General features: G+C 40.9%; 1 protein-coding gene and 1 long non-coding RNA gene across 2 annotated transcripts in view; one reads left to right on the top strand and one right to left on the bottom strand.

Annotated features, from left to right (window-relative positions):
- LOC108037244 (pneumococcal serine-rich repeat protein) overlaps positions 1-18,078 on the bottom strand; it is a 129,731-nt gene that overhangs the window by 37,896 nt on the left and 73,757 nt on the right.
- On the top strand, positions 17,455-17,866 carry LOC108038731. Its single transcript, XR_001768962.1, has 2 exons — positions 17,455-17,571; positions 17,706-17,866. It is a non-coding gene; the product is annotated as an uncharacterized LOC108038731 (long non-coding RNA).

An 18,078-nucleotide genomic window follows, 5' to 3' on the forward strand; every position in this document is an offset into this window, starting at 1 on the left:
CGAACCAATCGAAATCGTCCGATTAATTGCATGTAATTATAGGCCGACTGAGATGACACGATCCCCTGGCTAATTAGCCTAAGCTGCGACCAAAATCGAGATAAAAGGCCATAATAAAACAAGAGAGACAACTGTCGAGGCCACCTGGACATTTGTTTGTCATGGAATCCCATTTGGTCATGTCTGTGGTCGCTGGTTTTTGACCCAAGTGAACTGTCAAAAATAGTGAAAATGCGTCGTTGGTATCTGCATGGAAAATGTCATTGGCAAATGCATTTCCTCGCCAGTTTTCCTCCTGTCCTCCTGTCTCGTTTTCCATTTTTGGCCACGGCTTAGCGCTTTGGAAATCAATCATGAAATATGCCCGCCATTAACAATTGGATTTGAAATCGAAATCGGATTTGGATTTGCTACATGTGTACATGCCTGAATCGTCGTCGTCGGCTGGAGCGGCAAACAAATGGCAATTTGTTGTTGATTTTTCCTCAATAATTCAAAATATTTGATTTACTTTCGCCTCGTGCCGCATTTGACAAGTTTTATTGGGTTTTTTTGCAGTGGCCCGAGATCCGAAATGGAGTTGGGGAAACCAATCCAGTTTCGTTTCGGCTCTCGAGAGGTTCTCCCTTGTTCACCCAGATATTCAGGCGTAAATTTGACACCACTCGAGTGAACTTTTTTGTGTGGTCCCCAGTACCCAGTCCCCAGTCTCCACTATCCGATTACCAAACTTGGCCGTCTCATTAACACTTTTTGGGCTTTTCCATCTTCGTCTGCTTGAAGTGCAATTAAGATGCTGGCCGACATCGAATTGAAGCCAAAACAAGAGAGAACGCTATAGTCGAGTGCCCCGACTATCAGATACCCGTTACTCAGGTAAAGGGAGTGCGAGGGAGATGGAGATGAAACTTTGATGCATAACTTTTTAACGAATGGTCCGATTTGAAAAATTTCTTCTACATTTCGATAGGTATTGATAAACACAATAAAACTGCATTTTTACTTTTCCGAAATATTTAAATTTTTAAAATCGTATATCAGCGATTGTGGGCGTTAAAGGGGGCGTGGCACCTTTTTGAAACAAACTTGCGCTGCGTAGGAACTCCTAGAATCTGCATGCAAAATGCCAATCTTCTAGCTTTTATAGTTTCCGAGATCTCAGCGTTCATACGGACAGACAGACAGACAGACAGACAGACAGACAGACAGACAGACAGACAGACGGACAGACAGACGGACAGACGGACAGACGGACATGGCTATATCGACTCGGCTAGTGACCCTGATCAAGAATATATATACTTTATAGGGTCGGAAACGCTTCCTTCTAGCTGTTACATACTTTTGCACGAATACAATATACCCTTTTACTCTACGAGTAACGGGTATAAAGAGTAAGAGGAATACAGAAAGAAGCCGGCAGACAACGGACAAGGTCATGAATATAGTTACAACTCGGCTTCAATTACTTGTGGGGGAGTGGCAGTGGGCGGAGGATCGCGGCCGAAGGCAATGGTCTGTCCATTTGGCAAAGGTTAACCCCGAGTTGGCCACCTCCTCAAAGCCCCCTAAATTGAGCAACTGAAGCGTGGCGGGCTTGGCCAATGAAACGATCATTACGCGACTTTCATTCGATTTTTCACCGCGCTCTGACTTCTTTTTTCTGGGTTTTGGGCCAGCGGCAATTAAAATAAGATTATTACCAACGGTTTGGCCTGCTTGGCTTCTCTTTTTTGGTCAAAGTACTACAGGGAAAATCAGTTACCGCTAAACCTCAGGCCCAAAACCCAAAAGCCAAAGCCCGAAACAAGAAACCCCAAACTAAACCCCTCCTAACGAGTTGTTAATTGTGTAATAAATAGAAAGCTGAAAGCGGCAATGGAACCTGAAACGATGTGGCTGAGGGATAGGAAAATAGGCAGCTGGTAATCAGTGTTGTAACAATTGAAATGCAATATGTAAAGATGGGTACTGCCAGTCTATTCATCAGCCTCAAAAACAGTAAAAATCAAATATTTAATCTTGTTATCTATTGATACTTTGCTATGTGATCGTTCTAACAAAAATTACAGATATCTTTTTCAAGCAATTTGTAGTTTAAGTTTAAACTTCAATTATTACTCTTCCACAAAAAGATTCCCTCCTTTAATCCCCAAAGCACTAAAACAAACCCCCTTGGCAACCCATTCCAATGATATTTAACCATATTGATATTGGCCATAAAAGACAAATCCCCAATACCCAATATTACGGGCTGCAGCTGCCACAGGAAGATCTTCCAAGTGGAGATAAACCCACAGTAATAAAAACAACTGAAAAATGCCAAGCCGAGGGGCAAAAAGGAAACAAATTAAAATCTAACAGATGAAAAATGGCAAACAAATTTTTGGTCAATTCGTTAACATTGCAAATGAGTGTGGTCCGGGGATTTGCCTTTTTTATATCTGTTGTTTTTTTTTTTTGAGCAGGGATATCCTTAGGCAACCACTACATCGGCCTTTTGAAGATCCGCGACAACAGCAACAAGGAAAGCCTCACTTCACTTTCACTATCGCTTCGCTTGGCAGATGAACATGCATCCCATCGGACCCGATCCGATCCCGAGTTTTTCCCGCCATTACGACACCTCAATTTGCGATGGCCCCAGCTTCCCATGCCCAGAAGCCATGAAAATCTGAACGAAAAAAACCACACGGAGCCACCTCCTGTAGCCGTCAGCTCCTCCCCCTTTTTGTTGTTGTTGTATTTTGTATTTCGGTGGGTTCCCCCGACTCATTAGGCCCCAAACAAGTTCATAACTCCGGAGGTGCAGGGTCAGGCCGAGACACGGGCACAGTGCTGCCGAAAAGTAAACGAACCGGCGATGATGACGATGTAGTTTGGACATGTGAGCGGAGCCACCTGTAAGCACGATCCAAAATTGATTTTTAAAAGCGTTGTAGAGTGGGAACTGGCCATCCTCCTTCTCTTCATCTCCATTTCCATCGCCATCTCCATCCCAAAAGGGTGGACACCGAAGTAAAAGTTGAACTAAGGTTTAACCTCCCGCCTCCTATTTTTTCATGGCTTCATAATCTCTCGCTTTGACGTTTTTTGGTCAGGGAAACACTTTCCTCAGAGCGATCAATCGATCGATCGCTGGCTGGTTCGATTCAGATGATTATCTCCCGACTCTCTACTTTTCGGAGAACGTGATTTGCTACCGCAGCAGCGAAATCGGTTAACCTCGGCGACATTATTTAATGCTCGTTTAACCGCAAAACATTAATAATTTTCACGGGGCGTTAATAATCATCTTTAAAGGGGCCGGGTTCAACAACTCTTGTGAGGTAAAAAGGTAAGGAAAATATGAGTGGAATGTTTAAAATGATTAAAAAAGGGCAATGCAACAAATAGAAGATGAACAAATTGTTAATTGAATCTACACTTCAGTACGAATTTTCATTCTTGGCAACATTTTCTAACTTTTATCCATAGTAATTTAGTTCCCCCAAGTCTAATCCTTTTATCCCTCAACAAACTTTCTCTTCCAGAGATTTTTTAACCATATCCCGGCCTTCGTTAATTTGTCAACGTTTCTCGCGGGAGTGAAAGTTCCATTGATCTTCCTTAGAGACTTTTAATGCCACCGCCACCGCAGGCACACACGAACTTATTCAACTCAATTGATTTCACGCAATAACGCCTTCGTATTCACACATCAACACCTCCTTAGGCTGAGCCTCCCCCCGACTTTTCCTCTTTATTTTCCCCTAGCTCCACTCGAAGTTCATATAAACTCGGCTTGGCTGTGAAATAAAACCAATATTTATTGCCAATTGGGCAATTGGCAAAAAACTTTATTAGCAATTTGCCAATTTGAATAAAACGAAGTGAAACGAGACGAGGCAGAGGCCAACGTCGATTGAGGGAGCAGCTCGTTGGAAGGAATAAGTGGAGGAGTTTAGGCTGTGTATGCAGAAACACACCTCTTTCATGTGTGTGCCTGATTTAATGTTTTCAAGGGGAAGTATTTGTCAAAGAGCAGTAACAAGTGGCACAATCAGACCTTGACCATCCTGCAGGGATCATTTATTTTACTTTTGATAATTAGATGTTTGGGTTATCAGTTAAAACTGGCTAAAAATTGCAGGTAATGAATATCAACCGATCTTCGTAATTGCAGTCAACAAATTATGGTGACCATTCCTAAAATAAGCAACCATCTAGATCGATAAATAGATAAGCACAACCCAAGCTTGTCTGCATTGACCATTAGCTGGGGCAGAAAACAAACTGCAAACAAACTCGCTGTGGCAATTCGCATCGGCAGCATTTGCATGATCCCTTTAATGATCGGCCTGCGATCGATTGGATGGGCAATCGACATGGTGGCTGATAAAGACGAACATGGGAGGAGATGATGCTCCCGACCGCAGAACATCCACGATCTCCTTCAGCTGCACATTCGAGAAATGCCAAGAAGCATAAACAGAGATCGGAGATGGGCCCCTTTCCCTTGGTTCGGGGAACCCCCACTTTCGAGGTTCCCCATCTGTCGGTCGGGTCTTCGGACTGCTGTCAGATTGTGTATCTCTGACTTTTGTTGTTGCTGTCTGTCAAAGGCAAAAAGTGCATTTCGATATTGGAAACAATTCGAACTTTGTTAATGCTGAACTTTTTTCCCCCCTCCCCCTTCCCCGCACCCCACTGTTTCGGTGGCTTTTCGCTTTTCGTTTTGTTTTTGCTGTGTACTCTCTTCCGGCAGAGTTACAATGTTTTTGTTGCATCAGTTTTACTCGCCGTTGTGTTTCTCCTTTATGTTGAAGGCTGTCAAAGAGATTTTGTCTCGGCGATTTGCAGTTTGATATACCAAAGGTTCCCCCCCAACCCCCCTCCTCTCCATTGCTTTTCCCAGTTTCTTTTCTATTTCCGCCCGTTGGCGAAGAGTCAGCGACTGAGTCACATCACGACTTTTGGCACCTTGCCTCGCCATTTGCATTTCTTCGCACCTGGCCTGCACACTTTTCGGGGCCTGGGAATGGGGATCTTCGCGGTGAACCCGAGCTGCTGCACCTAACCCTCATATTTGTTCGATCCTTACGTGACAATGGTGGCGAAAATGAGCGGGGTCATTATCATAAAATCGCCACGTGATCGAGTCAGCGGTGACAACGATGAAAATTGCATTTTTCCAGGGAAAGGGGAAAAACAAACTCCACGACGCGTGGCAGGACTTTCTAATATAATCATGATCAGGATTTGGAAATAAATAAATTCTAGTGCTGAAAGTTTGATCGTGTTCACGTGTTTCCAAACATTAGTAACCTTATTTTTCCGCCTATGTTCATCTGTTCATCGGTTCATCTGTTCATCTGTTCATCTTCCATCACTTCCCATCTTCCCATCACCGGTTCATCTTCCATCACTTCCCCACCTCGATTACTCAACACTAATCGATATTACATGCGACCCAAAAGCGACCGAAAAGTAAATGACAACAATTAAAAAATTGCTCTCGAAAAGGAGACTGAAACAGAGAAAGGCAATGAATGAAGACACGAATGAGTGCAATTATGAAATGAAAATTTCAAAAATTTCAACAGTCCGAAATAAATCCTTAATCTCGGTCCATCATCGCCAAAAAATTGCCAATTGGCAAATGTATGTCTGCCTGTCTGCATTTTTGTTCGGTTTCGTTTTTAAATTGCCATGAAAAATTAAAAATTGCACGCAATGCCAAAACGGTGAAAAAATAATGGCAAATATGAGCGGAGAAGGAGTTGGAGAAATATTGTTGATAGTTTCGGACATGAGAAATGGCAACATTAATTGCGGAAACAAATCAACGGAAAACCGATGGAAATTGCTCCTTTTTTGAGGAAAACTTACGCAACCTTGGCAGTCATATACGGTTGGATTTATGACTATGGATATATCGAGGCCTTATGTCTGAGATTCTTACCTAGAAAGAGAAGAGAGAAAGGGAGAAAGTGAGTTAGTTGTGACACAAATTCAAATGAAATTTATAGTAGCATTAGGAGGGAAACCACTTCCAGAATGCTCTATAAATATAATATATTATTTATGACCAAATAGGGGCCTGAGACAACAAATGATTTGTTTGGCTTAGATGGGTTTCAATTTGGGATTGAAATGATGTTTGGTGGGTGGGTGGCCCACAAATCCACAAATTGACAGCTCTCAAGTAGAAGTTCTTCACATACATGGGAAAATCTTCAACTCAAGTGGAGCCGAAAAGAACATGGGACGGGGGACAGGGGTAGTTTGTTATGCTAATTGAAAAGCGAACGAGAAAAGCTTTTCCACTCAACTGGGAAATTTATGTATCAACAGAGACCAGCAGAGTGGGGTTCAAAAAAAATGTTCACCCAATTTTCCGGCTCGTGACATTCGCGTGGGTGTGGGTGGAGTGGGAAAATAGTGGGAGGTGCCGATGGAAAGGGGAAATCGGGGACTTGGGCACGCGACGAATTCGGTCGGTCGATTGGCCTGCGGTTTTCATATATCTTGCTCTCTGTTTCACTCACTTTTCTCTCCTGCCGATGGCCTGATTTTTTATGGAATGCATTTCCCAGTCGTCGATAGAAAGTTCCTACAAATAATGTGACTGGCGGAAGAAATCGATAAAAACCATGGAGTAACAAACAACAAACTTTGCCCCACATTGCCCAGGCAAAATCGATAAGATAAAGAGTTTGTTTGGAGTTGAGAGCTTACTTTCATTGTTTGGCTGGCGTTTTATTAATTGGAGGCATAAATCATCATAGTTTGCGATAACAGGGTCAGAGAAGTCAGTCATATGTGGAATATGAGTACAATGGTAATTAATTGGGGAATTTATTTAAATTTATTGGGGCTTTAATTGGGTTGACATGTGCTGAAGACTTCTTCGCTTTTATAATTTCTAAGCCAAATGCTGACGATAAAATATACATTTGTAGCAAGCCTTTTTTACATCAAATTGGTCAAGACCAAAATGAAATCTTCTAGCATTTGTGACCCCTTTGAAACCTCTTAAGAATTCAACCACCTTAACCCACTGAAAGCAGATCTGTTTACAAAAACCCTCAATAAACCCCACTCCCCATCACGTTTTCCGTATGGCATTTTCTTCTCGCTTTGATGCGCTCCAATGAATTGGCAAACTCCTAAAAATATTACGAATTTATTGTTGCACCAGCAGAGACAGAAACACCGACGAAGAAAAAGAAAAAACTCGGACAAGTTGAGTGAGACATTCCCGCATGGCTGAGACACATGAATAGCAAAAGGAAAAAAGCACAAGTGGAAAATATGCAAATGTTTATGTAAACAGAGGAAGCTCCAAGGCAAGGCCGCAAATAGGAAGTGCCCGGAAAATGCACGGGTGGCATCGACATCGACATCGGCCATGCATGAATGGGTGGTAAAAGGTCTTTGACCCACCGATCCGCACAAGATAAGGGTATTTTCCCTGTGAAAAGGTGTCCGACACAGCAGGATAACTATCATCCCAAAGGATGATATTTTCACAAAACAGATCAAAGGTTGACTGCAACTAATACCCTGAAACCGCACAAATTGTCAGCAAATTTGAATGCCATTTCATGGCCTGTCAATCAATTTGGGAGAAATCCTGAGAAAAGGGCAGTCGCTGCCCATGATTTATTTATGGAGCCGCAATGGGAAATGGTTTTTCTGCCAGAGTTTCCTTTTTGGGCCTCAGCCGTCGCGACCTCGGTTCAAAGGTTAACATAATATTTTTTGATTGCATTTCAATTTCTGCACATTGGCCATAAATCTTGCACAAGTGGCAAAAATTAAAAGTCATAAATTACGGTAGAAGACAAACCGCAATTCCCATTCCCAGACCCAATCCCCCGGCTCGACCAATTTTAACTGCTGCGACTGTGCAATTGCAATTGGAATTGCAACTTTCAATGCAACCGTCGCCACATCTCGTCCTCCGTTTCCCCGAAGTCGCTGCAATAAAATTCAATTTTTGGCCACTTTAATTACGCCGATCCGTAAATAGAGTCAAAGTTTACCAAAAGAGCTGACAGCGGATGACAACCGACCAGTTGGCCCAGTGGGTGGCTAACGACTTTTTAATTGAAATTACCCGGCCTGGGAGCGTTTCCCTGGAGGAATTTTAAGACATCACAGAAGAAACCAATTTGTCATTGAATTGTGGTCCTAATAATTATTTGCTATTCTCATAAGGTCGTATTTATTTATTTAATCTATACAAAATATAATCTTCATAGAATTCAATCTTTTTTGTAGATATTTCTCATGTTCTCCCTTCCCAAAACACAATGTTAACGTATGTCAGCTGCTTCAAACAAAATAATTTACCTTATTCCGATTTATGTGGGTAGAGCTTCTAGTGCTTTGTGCTTCTATTTTGTGTTTTGTGGTTCGTGTTCAGCGACATGGGCTTAATTATTTTTTAAATGATTTCCCCACATTTCGGTGTACTTTTTCCAGCCCACAGACAAACCCAAGGGAACACAAACACATGTGAGGCAAGTTTTGAGGCCCAAGATCCCAGATCCAAGACCAAGCCCCGATCTATTGTTCAGGGAGTTACGACGCCCACACAGAATGGGAAATGCTTAACCGAGTTGTCGAAGGCACAAATTAATCTCTCCCTTTTCCTACTCCTAGTTGCGTTTGAAGTGATAACAGCCATAATAAAGTTTTCAACACACTCGATGGAGATGGAGCTAACAATCTGCCCACAGATGCGAGTACAACATGCAACATTTGAGGATGGGATGGCCACCAGTCCATTCCACATCCAATCGCAGCAATTCCATTCCATGACGTTGTCATTTGGGATTGCGTGACGATTGCGCATTTCTCGCAGGGAATCGAATTGAATCTTCGGCTCGGGTACTTCATGAATTGATGAGTTTGATGGGTTTATAATGTTTGGAAAAACGTTTTGGATTTGGGAAAGAGAGAAATCGTTGTCTTGCTTCATTCAAGAGGTCTTTTGTCTTACATAAGACAAGGACTCCTGAACTTTCCGCAACCTTTTGCCGACAATCCCCTTCAGAAACTACAAATTATTGAACATTTTCTTAGGAAACTCATAAATTAAAGTTGCGCCTGAACCGCACCCGTCTATCAATTTTTATTTTCGCCTTCAACTTGAGACGTATGGTTTTTTTTGGGGCTTGTCAGGCAATAAAAAGATATTGTTGCCAAGATTTTGATGAGGATGGGACTTTGCCTATTTGGCAATTCAAGAGCATCGCGATAAGACAAGAAAATACAAAGAAAAAGGAAAGACAGGGGTTTTTAATGGAGATTACTTGCATGCAGGAGAAAGTCAGAAACTAGAACCAAGGAGTGTATCTCAAAGTTTCTAGCTAAAAACAAGCGGATGCCGCCCACAGTGTCGGAGTGGAAACATTAATGAGTAACGCTCTCAAAATCTCGGTATGATGAGTTGCCACCCACTTGATGCTGGCAACTTTCCCCATACCCAGTTTTCCACATCTTCCCGTCTTTAAATACATTTTTAATTATCCCAAACTCTGTTAAGTGTCCAATTTGATTAAGGTTTTTGTTACATGCTGTTTACAAATTTCCCATTTTATTAAATTAACCGGAAAGCTCTTTAAAAGAAAATAATTATGGCCGACAAAAAAAAAAAAGAGTTTCAATTACCAATTTACAAGACTGTGGAACAGGTGGTTCAAGCTCGACTCTCCCGTTGAGTTTGCTTATTTGACAGGATACCAATTTTCATCGCCCCTCGCCCCTTTTTCCCAGCCACGCCCACATTTACAATGGCGCGTGAAAATTTTATTGCGATTGTTGTTGAGATAATTGCCACTGCAGCAGCTCGAATCTCATTTACGACCAGCTCCGATCTGGTCACGTTCGCGGGATTCTGCTTGGGAAATCGGAAAATCGGAAAATCTGAAAATCGGGAAATGACACCCATGGCGTCCCGAGCCGGAAGAGATTGCTCCCGGCGATCCTTCACCGGTTTCCTCATTACGGAAAATTACCCTGGGCCCCAAAAGATCGTTAGGCTGCGCTTTCGGCACTCGCGCCAAATTCAGTAGCTCGAACTCAACTCTAATTTACACTTTGCCCAGAAATTGGGCTGAAAATTGGATTCGGGGTGGTAATCATCGCAAATGGGGGCTTCCATAGCAAATCGTTCTTGTTTGTGGACTCCAGATTGGTATTTTACACCTCTAATCAACGGCAAGGCCAAATGTCAGTTTTCATTGGCAGAGACCTACAATTTATAGGGTTTCTTATGGGAGAAAAGAACGCCTTCTAGATAGTTAGAGCTTTTTGGACCTGCAATTTCTTTTACTTTGTGCTGGATTTAAAAGCTTTCCTTGTAATAATACCTCTACCAAAATATAATTCTCACAATTGTTTTTAATGTTCCAGATTTTTCTATTCTTTTCCTGTTTCTTTTTTTAGAGAACTACACTTTTAGCGTTTCCTTTCTAAAAGTCTGAGATGATCTGTAATTAAAAGAATCCTTATTTAAAGTCGTATCACTTTATAGTTATATGAAGTAGTTCAAAACATTATTATCTTTCCTTTTTTTCAGAAAAAAAACTACCACTCACTATATTTTCCCACTTTCCAGCGAAAACATTCTTTGTATTGGAGTTTTCCCAAACATATTTTTCACACTCTGGATAAATGAAAATGCTTTTCATTTTTGCATTTCCGCATGCAGTTTTCCGCACAAGCATTTCAAGTGGAAATGCGTGGTGAGAGGGCGTAGCCACATGCCACAGAAAATCGCGCGTGAATTGTTCAGTTTTTTACTTGGCATACTGGATGGATGGATTTCCGGGCTTTTCTTCGATAGGCCACCCTCAATTATGCAAACGAATTTTCCAGCAAAATGGGGGAAAATAGAGGGGAATTAAGAGGAGGCAAACTCATCATTTAGTTTGATTCGTTAGGCAGTTTTTGGGCTTCCTTTAAGACAACGACGTCGTTCAAGTGGCTGTCTCTTCTTTGCATAATTAGTTGACCCCAGAAAAAAGGGGAAGGTTTAATAGGAGGCTTAGGGATTGAAGGTTCCTTGGCTCAGGGTTATTTGCATACGAGGGACTCGGCCGAAATACAAGTCGAAATTGATACGAGAATTAGCTGGCGAAAAATGGTGAAAGCCAATTGTCAGTGTCTTCTTCAATGGCAATATTGGGGATTAGGGGGGCTGGTGGGGTGGTGGGTTCGGGAAGACCTCCAAAGTGGGAGGTGTCGACAGGGGTTAACCGAATTAATTTCCCATTCAGTCGCCGCTCAGAGAGATGACCTCGGGCAGATATGGAAAACCCCAGAGACCGCGAAGCAGAGAAAGACTTTTGCTTGACTTTTCCGTTGACCTCTAAACGCAAACTGAGGATGTTGATACCCTATTTTGATTGGAAGGTGTTATAGATTTGGTAGATAAATCTAGAATGTTATATACTAAACGTATATCGTTACTACTTCACTAATGTCGAAACATAAATGTTATTATATATTTCATCAATATGGTATAATATTATTTTTCATTCAGTATTTGTTATTATAGAGTATAACAAATTTGCAACTCTACTGCCAACTTTCCTTTGCCGTTGGGATTTCTGGTTGTCTTGGCTCAATTTGGTGATGCGGCGGGGTTATCAAAGCCCCAACATCTGCCAAAAATGCAAAAGTAATGTTATGCCTGCGGGGGCGGAGCCAAGGGGTATTTTCAGTTGCCTGGTGTTGACTTTTCCTTAATGGCTTCCGTTGAACTTGGGGAGGTCTCCAGTGTGCCGCAACTGCAGCAGCAGCAGCACACGAAGGAAAAACAGCTGGTGAAAAAGCTTTTGGCCGCCGGCGAAGGTCACGAACGTCAAGTGCGTTTTTTATGCAGGCGTGGCTGGGAGGCAGGGAAAATGGGGGGCGGGGATGGAATGGGAGTTTAAGGGGAGTCCCCGGGGCACGTGACTTTTTTGGTCAGGTGGGTAATTAAGTGAAAGAGCCAAACATTTGGTCAACGCCAAAGGCGGCAATGAACTCTTGGCCGACACACACAAAAAGTGCATTACCGATAAGTTGCATCATCAGGTGATCACAGTTTTTTTTTTGGGCTTTTCGGCTAGTTTTCCTCACGCCACTCAACGTTTTTCTGGGGTGACCAAATAATGAGGGGGAAAAACTCAAATTCGAGAACAACAGGAACAATGGAAAAACGAATAAAAGGAAATTGTTTTCCGTGTTTATGGATGGAAAAACTATGTTGTTATTGTCGGTGGTGCAAAGTGCGGGCAGGTGGCTAAAAACGGGGAGGGAGCCGTACGAAACCCAAAAGAAAAACCGGTGAATTGGAACGAAAGCATTTCATGAAGTCGAAACGAAGGCGTTCTGTGGTCGTGGTTCTGGCCAACTGAAAATGAGGAATGGAAATGGGAATAGTAATTGTAGCTGGTTTCAGTATGATATGATTAGCATGTGCTGCAGATTGGGAGGGTGCTTGCTTAGTGCATAAATTTTTGTACTATAATACGCGTTGGTTCTGACACGATACGTCCCTTAGCACAAGTTTCTCCATCAATCAAACACTAAAATACCTGCCAGAAAAAAGTGGTCTTTATAACAAAATATCTAATTAAGTATTATTTTTCTGGTTTTAATTTGTTTTACAATTATTTCGTTATCTTTAAACCTAGTTTCTACCACTTGTAAAGTTTTTCCACTTTTTCTTCTCCTATCGAATCACTTTTCCCCTACATAATTCTACTTTAATAGCTCCCTGACATTTAAATTTCACCCCCGGGACCATCTGTCTGTATCCTCCTTCCAGCAGCAGCTGTGCCATCAATATCCCACACATCTCGCTTATTCCCCTATTAACTAACTGTCAAAATACAAATTTATTATTCGGTTACTTCAACTGAAACAAATCAACGCATTGCATCTCGAATTACAGGATGAATTTCATGCTTGAGGGCGGGACATCAAATGAGTACCCAAAGTTGGGATTCCGTTTTATGGGTGTCATTACGATGGTTCGGTAAGTGTGACCACACAACACACAACTGACACAGAAACTGGGTTAATTAGTATTGCCTCATAGCAAGTACTAAACCCGAACAGACCCAATCCAGATGATATCCGTAGTAGACCAAATTAAACTCGTTTGCTCTTCGGTTCGTTCCGCTCCAGAGTTGCAAGTTGATGTGGTTTCCGGTCGCATTTTGGTTTTTTATTATTATTACTATTATTTTTTAGGTTTTTTTTTTATTGTTTCGAGTTGAACTTTAATTTGAATTAGTTGGTCGAGGGAAAAACTAAGCTGCGTTAAGTGCTTGGAAAACTTTTCTCGCTGCACAAATGTCAAAAACCTTATCGTGTGTTTTTGCAACCCCCGATCTCATTTCCCTACTTCCTCAGCAACCAACACGCCATATTTCATGACCATAATGAGGCAGGTATCCCTTATGAAATATGTGGCTTATGTGACCAACTGCAGGTGCCGTTTGTTCTGCGACGCAGATATTTTAATGACCCACTTAATTTAATGATGACTGTTCTATTTGCTATTGATTTTTTGATAGCGCAAAACTTTGTGCTGATAAACAAAATGCAATCAAAGCTGATACAAATACAAAGAATCGGGGGAAATGAAGTCATAATGGAAAGGTTTCACGGTAATATTTAATTAGTGAGAGATTAAACAATAAACCGATTCTATAAATAAAAATTTGCATTAGATAATGCAAAATTATAATTATAAAAAATTATAATTCCGGAGATGGACTTACGACTAAAGTAATAATAATAAAGTAATAATAAGCTACTAGCAGAACATTCCCTAGGCAAATTGACACGAACTTGGTGATGTTCTAGTTAAATGTATCATTTGTGGTTTCCACCATGAGAGGATTATTATGTGATCACAATCAACTCCACCTTGTGCTTCCTCCATTTCCGCCTCCTCTGAAGTCAGACAGTGATCGCTGGAAATCATGACTGACACGAGCTACTTTAATTCTTGGATGCCAGAAGGGAGACCCTTCAGGGCTCGACTGCCTCCTCCCGACAATTAATGCCTCAAAAACTTGACTCGCCAAAACTGGAACAATCTCTCCCCGGGAAACCACCATCTACCTTCTTCGTTTGAAGCCATGCCGCAATTTGCAAATGAAGTAAACTGGAAGGAAAAAACAACAAAGAGCGTCTCTTGCAACGGTATAATTAAGTTGGCCTCATCAGCCATTTACGGCTTTTGGTCTACAGAGGCAGAAACAAACGATCGCGTTTTGTGGCACAGACCCTCAGCCTTTTTTGTTTTGCTGTTTTGCAAGCGGAACTTGAAACTTTCCACCGCAAGACACAGCCCCAAAAAAACACAGAAAAAACGGTTCTTGGTCTTTTCGGAATTGGTTTGTTTATGGCCATAATGCGGCCATTGTTTGTCTAATTAGATTTTTGAAAGCAAAGGCACGCAAATCGAGTCCCCAGACCAACTTACAGTTATGACAGATCGCTCTTGTGCAACCCGCTCGACTGACTATATATATCTCGATCTCTCTTTGTCGGCAAATACTCCCCGCTTATTTGGAACGATTTTTCCCCGCGCCGAAAATTCGGGCTTTGCATCGATAGCCATTTAAAAGCCACAGCAGCACAACGCTGGAAAAACAAAATTGTTTTCATGGAATTTTTCTATTCGCGTTTTTGCGGTTTGGCCAACAAAAGGCTTGGCCAGGCCGAGACAATTAAAGCCAAGTGAAATACTTACGAGAGCTCATAAGAAATATTCATAGGTAAATTGCTTTGGACTTTGGCTTACCTGCAATGAGAGAGAAAATTTCAAAGAATTTTATTAGTTGGCTTTTCTTTTTTTTGTCGGGGGCTCGTAAAAATTAGTGTGCTTTTCAACACACACTTCAAAGCGGATTGAGAGTCGTTAACTTCAAATAAGTAGGGAAAGAACAAAGTTGAAAGGGGGCACAAGTTTCAACTCGGCGACAAAGTTGAGTGAAGTTTTACGATGTCAATGGGTCGGTTTATGGACCTTAGTTTTATATTAATTTAATTAGAGGTTGAGTCTAGGGCAAATAAACCACTAATTTGGTGATGATGAGATATGAACAGAGTGAAGTAAATAAAATACCAAATAATGAGTCCAACCAACGCCCACAAATTTGACTAACCAGATAGACATGACTCATGATCCCATTGGGCATCAAATGATTTTAAAGTACCCCTTTTATTTATGACATCTTTGTTCTAAATCTGAAAGACAGAGCATTAAAACCCTTTTAAAGAAAGCTGTTTGAATTTGATTTCTCATTTATTGGTATTATCAATTAGAGATTGCTGCCCATTTGTGTAGGTACTATTATTATAAAACATCATTATTAAACTCTTTTTTAAACATTAATTAAAATTAGTTTTTCAAGCCATAAAATCCTTTCCTAATATTACGTACATAAAAGCCGTGTCATTTTATTTTACAATCTCTTCTTTGTGTTGGCAATAGGAATGAATATCATTAAAAATCTTTTATTCCATAAAATCCCAGATACTTGTCTTAACAAGGTCACACAAAACTGCACAATAATGTTGATTTATTTGAGCCAGCTGAGCCCAAGAAAAGTCATTTGCTTTTCACTTTCGTTTCGAGTAATTTTCCCCCTCGTGGGGCAACCCAAAAAAACCATTTCATTTTGGCCATCAAAAGTGCCGCATTAATCCGAGCACACACTCACACCTGCGAACAGTAGCTTTGATTGACGCTTTTATGGCAGCTCCGACTATATCTCACCTCTCTCGCTCCGATCGAGCACAACAATGCAGTTTTCTCCATTAAATAGTTGTAAAAGTAAATATTATCACACCGCGCCAGGAAAAGCTGAAGTCTTTGTCTTGGACAATGTTTATTAAAATTTCAATTTCGAATGAAAATTGCTGCCGATTTGAATGCAGCGATAGCAATGACTCGAAGCTGCTCTATAATTTTTAACTATGTATATATATCTCGGGCGAACCGCAGATGTAAATGTATCTGCGAGTTGCCGACTGGGGCGAAAATCCACTTAGGTAACACAAAATACTTCTCTCAAAATATACCATTTATATGGCAGCTTTTATGAGCAATTAAAAACCAAGTCCTGAAACTGAAAATTGCCAGCCCGTACATGAAAGGGGAAGCCAAACAAGAGCCCCCAGACAACTTGTTGCCTTCTCTGTCCGCAGTTGGCATTTGATATCGATGATGTCTTTGTTTCATTTACGAGCCCAGAGAAATTATGCAAAACTCAGCTCACAGCAGGGGCCGAAGTCAGAGTCAGAGCCGGAGCCCCAGCTCCAAAGGCGAAACCCCAAAAACCCCGAACCCCCAGCAAACCCAAGAAAAGCCACTCGAGGAGATCGCAGGCCGCAGATTTTTGTGGTTTCAAAAAGGCGGGGAGCAAATGTGGGGACTCCCGGGAGAGGGAGTGCAAAAAACAAAAAAGAAACTTGTGACAGAAAGATATCTTCATACGTGGATCATACAACTTTATGTTTATACACAAGAGCAATTCATAAGAAAGCTGCGTTTCAAAAACCTAAGAAGTTGTCAAAATAATTTAGGCAATAAGAAAACAGATAAAAAAAATTTAATCATGATGAAGTTTGTGCGAAACAGACTAACTTTTTTATACTTATGCGTTAACTCGATAATATCGACACCGACTTTTAAACTCGATAATTGACTGATAGTTTCTTTTAATAAATCACTTCCTTTTGAGGAAGACCAATAATTTCACGGCAATTTATTCAACAGATTTAATTCGATAATTGGGCCAAAGTGACTCAATTGAGTGTATTGTGACTCAAAAGTATTTTATAAACTGGGACCTAAAAATATTTCGGAAAAATGGCAACCTTAAATTGCAAGGGCCACTTACAGTTATGAAACGCACTGTCTATGCGGTTAAATGGTTACCTCAACAGATGTGTATAATCAAGGGAGTAAAAGGTATCAATTACTGCTCCGTTTTTACTAAAAGAAACCAATGCAGACTCAGACATAAAATCAACCTTCGAGCCACGGAAATTTATGTAAAAAATTTACAACCCTTGCTTCCCGGACTTGTACGATTTGTTATCTCTCAACAACTCAGCGTCGGTTAACTTTCGGTTTGGTTTTTTATATTTTCCACCCGAAAACGAAAGTGTTTTCGATGCCATTTGGAAGCAAGTGCAACCTCGTATGCGTGATAAACCAATTAACTGCAATCCAAAAGCACCGAAAAAGTGAAATTTCGGTATCTTTCGCTAACAACACAGGGGTCAAAAGCTTACGCCATACAACATCATCACATGTGCGGGAGATCACAAAAGTGCTGGGGATTGTTTGGCCTAAACCGACAAATGGATGGGGTTTTGTTTTGGGTCCAGTTTGTTTGGACAGTTGCCTTAGGACTGTCAGTCAAATGTCAATGTTTCGGGTTCTTTGGCGTAAATATTTACAGAGAGAAAGGATGTCTGTCGAAGAACTTTCTATTGCTTTTTTTAATGCTTTCAATCTTTGAAGGGTTTATAATGGCTTTTTGGAAGAGTGTACCAATGGTAAGAGGTGACGGGGTTTAAGGAAAATAAAAGTTTTAATACTCAGCAATGAAATATTATTTCTTGACTTATTTAAACTTCCTTCCATTAAGCTTCTGTCTGAGGTTCTGTAAGTGATATCACTCTATTTGCAGATCTCAATCAATCAAACCGAATGGCGACGGGCAGGCAGACAGACAAAGCCAGATAAACATTAATTGAGTCATTAGGTGCAAACAAGAAGAGGCGTAACTGATTAGATAAAATTGTATATCATTTGAAATGGTTATTAAAAGTATAAATAATGAAGCAAGGAGAATGAAAAGAAAATAAGAATAATAGTGGAGCTACGGGTAATTAAGACTTGCACAAAATTACAGTGGACTACAATAATAAACAACAAATTGCTTAGAAAGATTTTTATAAAAACGAACGGTGTTAAATATATATTATTCAACAAAACACTTTTGCGCAGCTCCTAAAACCATTTTGTTTACGATCTTTCATGTTATTCAACTCCTGTCCAGC

The sequence above is a fragment of the Drosophila rhopaloa genome, unplaced genomic scaffold (assembly GCF_018152115.1).
Source record: "Drosophila rhopaloa isolate 14029-0021.01 unplaced genomic scaffold, ASM1815211v1 contig_159, whole genome shotgun sequence".
Taxonomy (NCBI): Eukaryota; Metazoa; Arthropoda; class Insecta; order Diptera; family Drosophilidae; genus Drosophila; species Drosophila rhopaloa.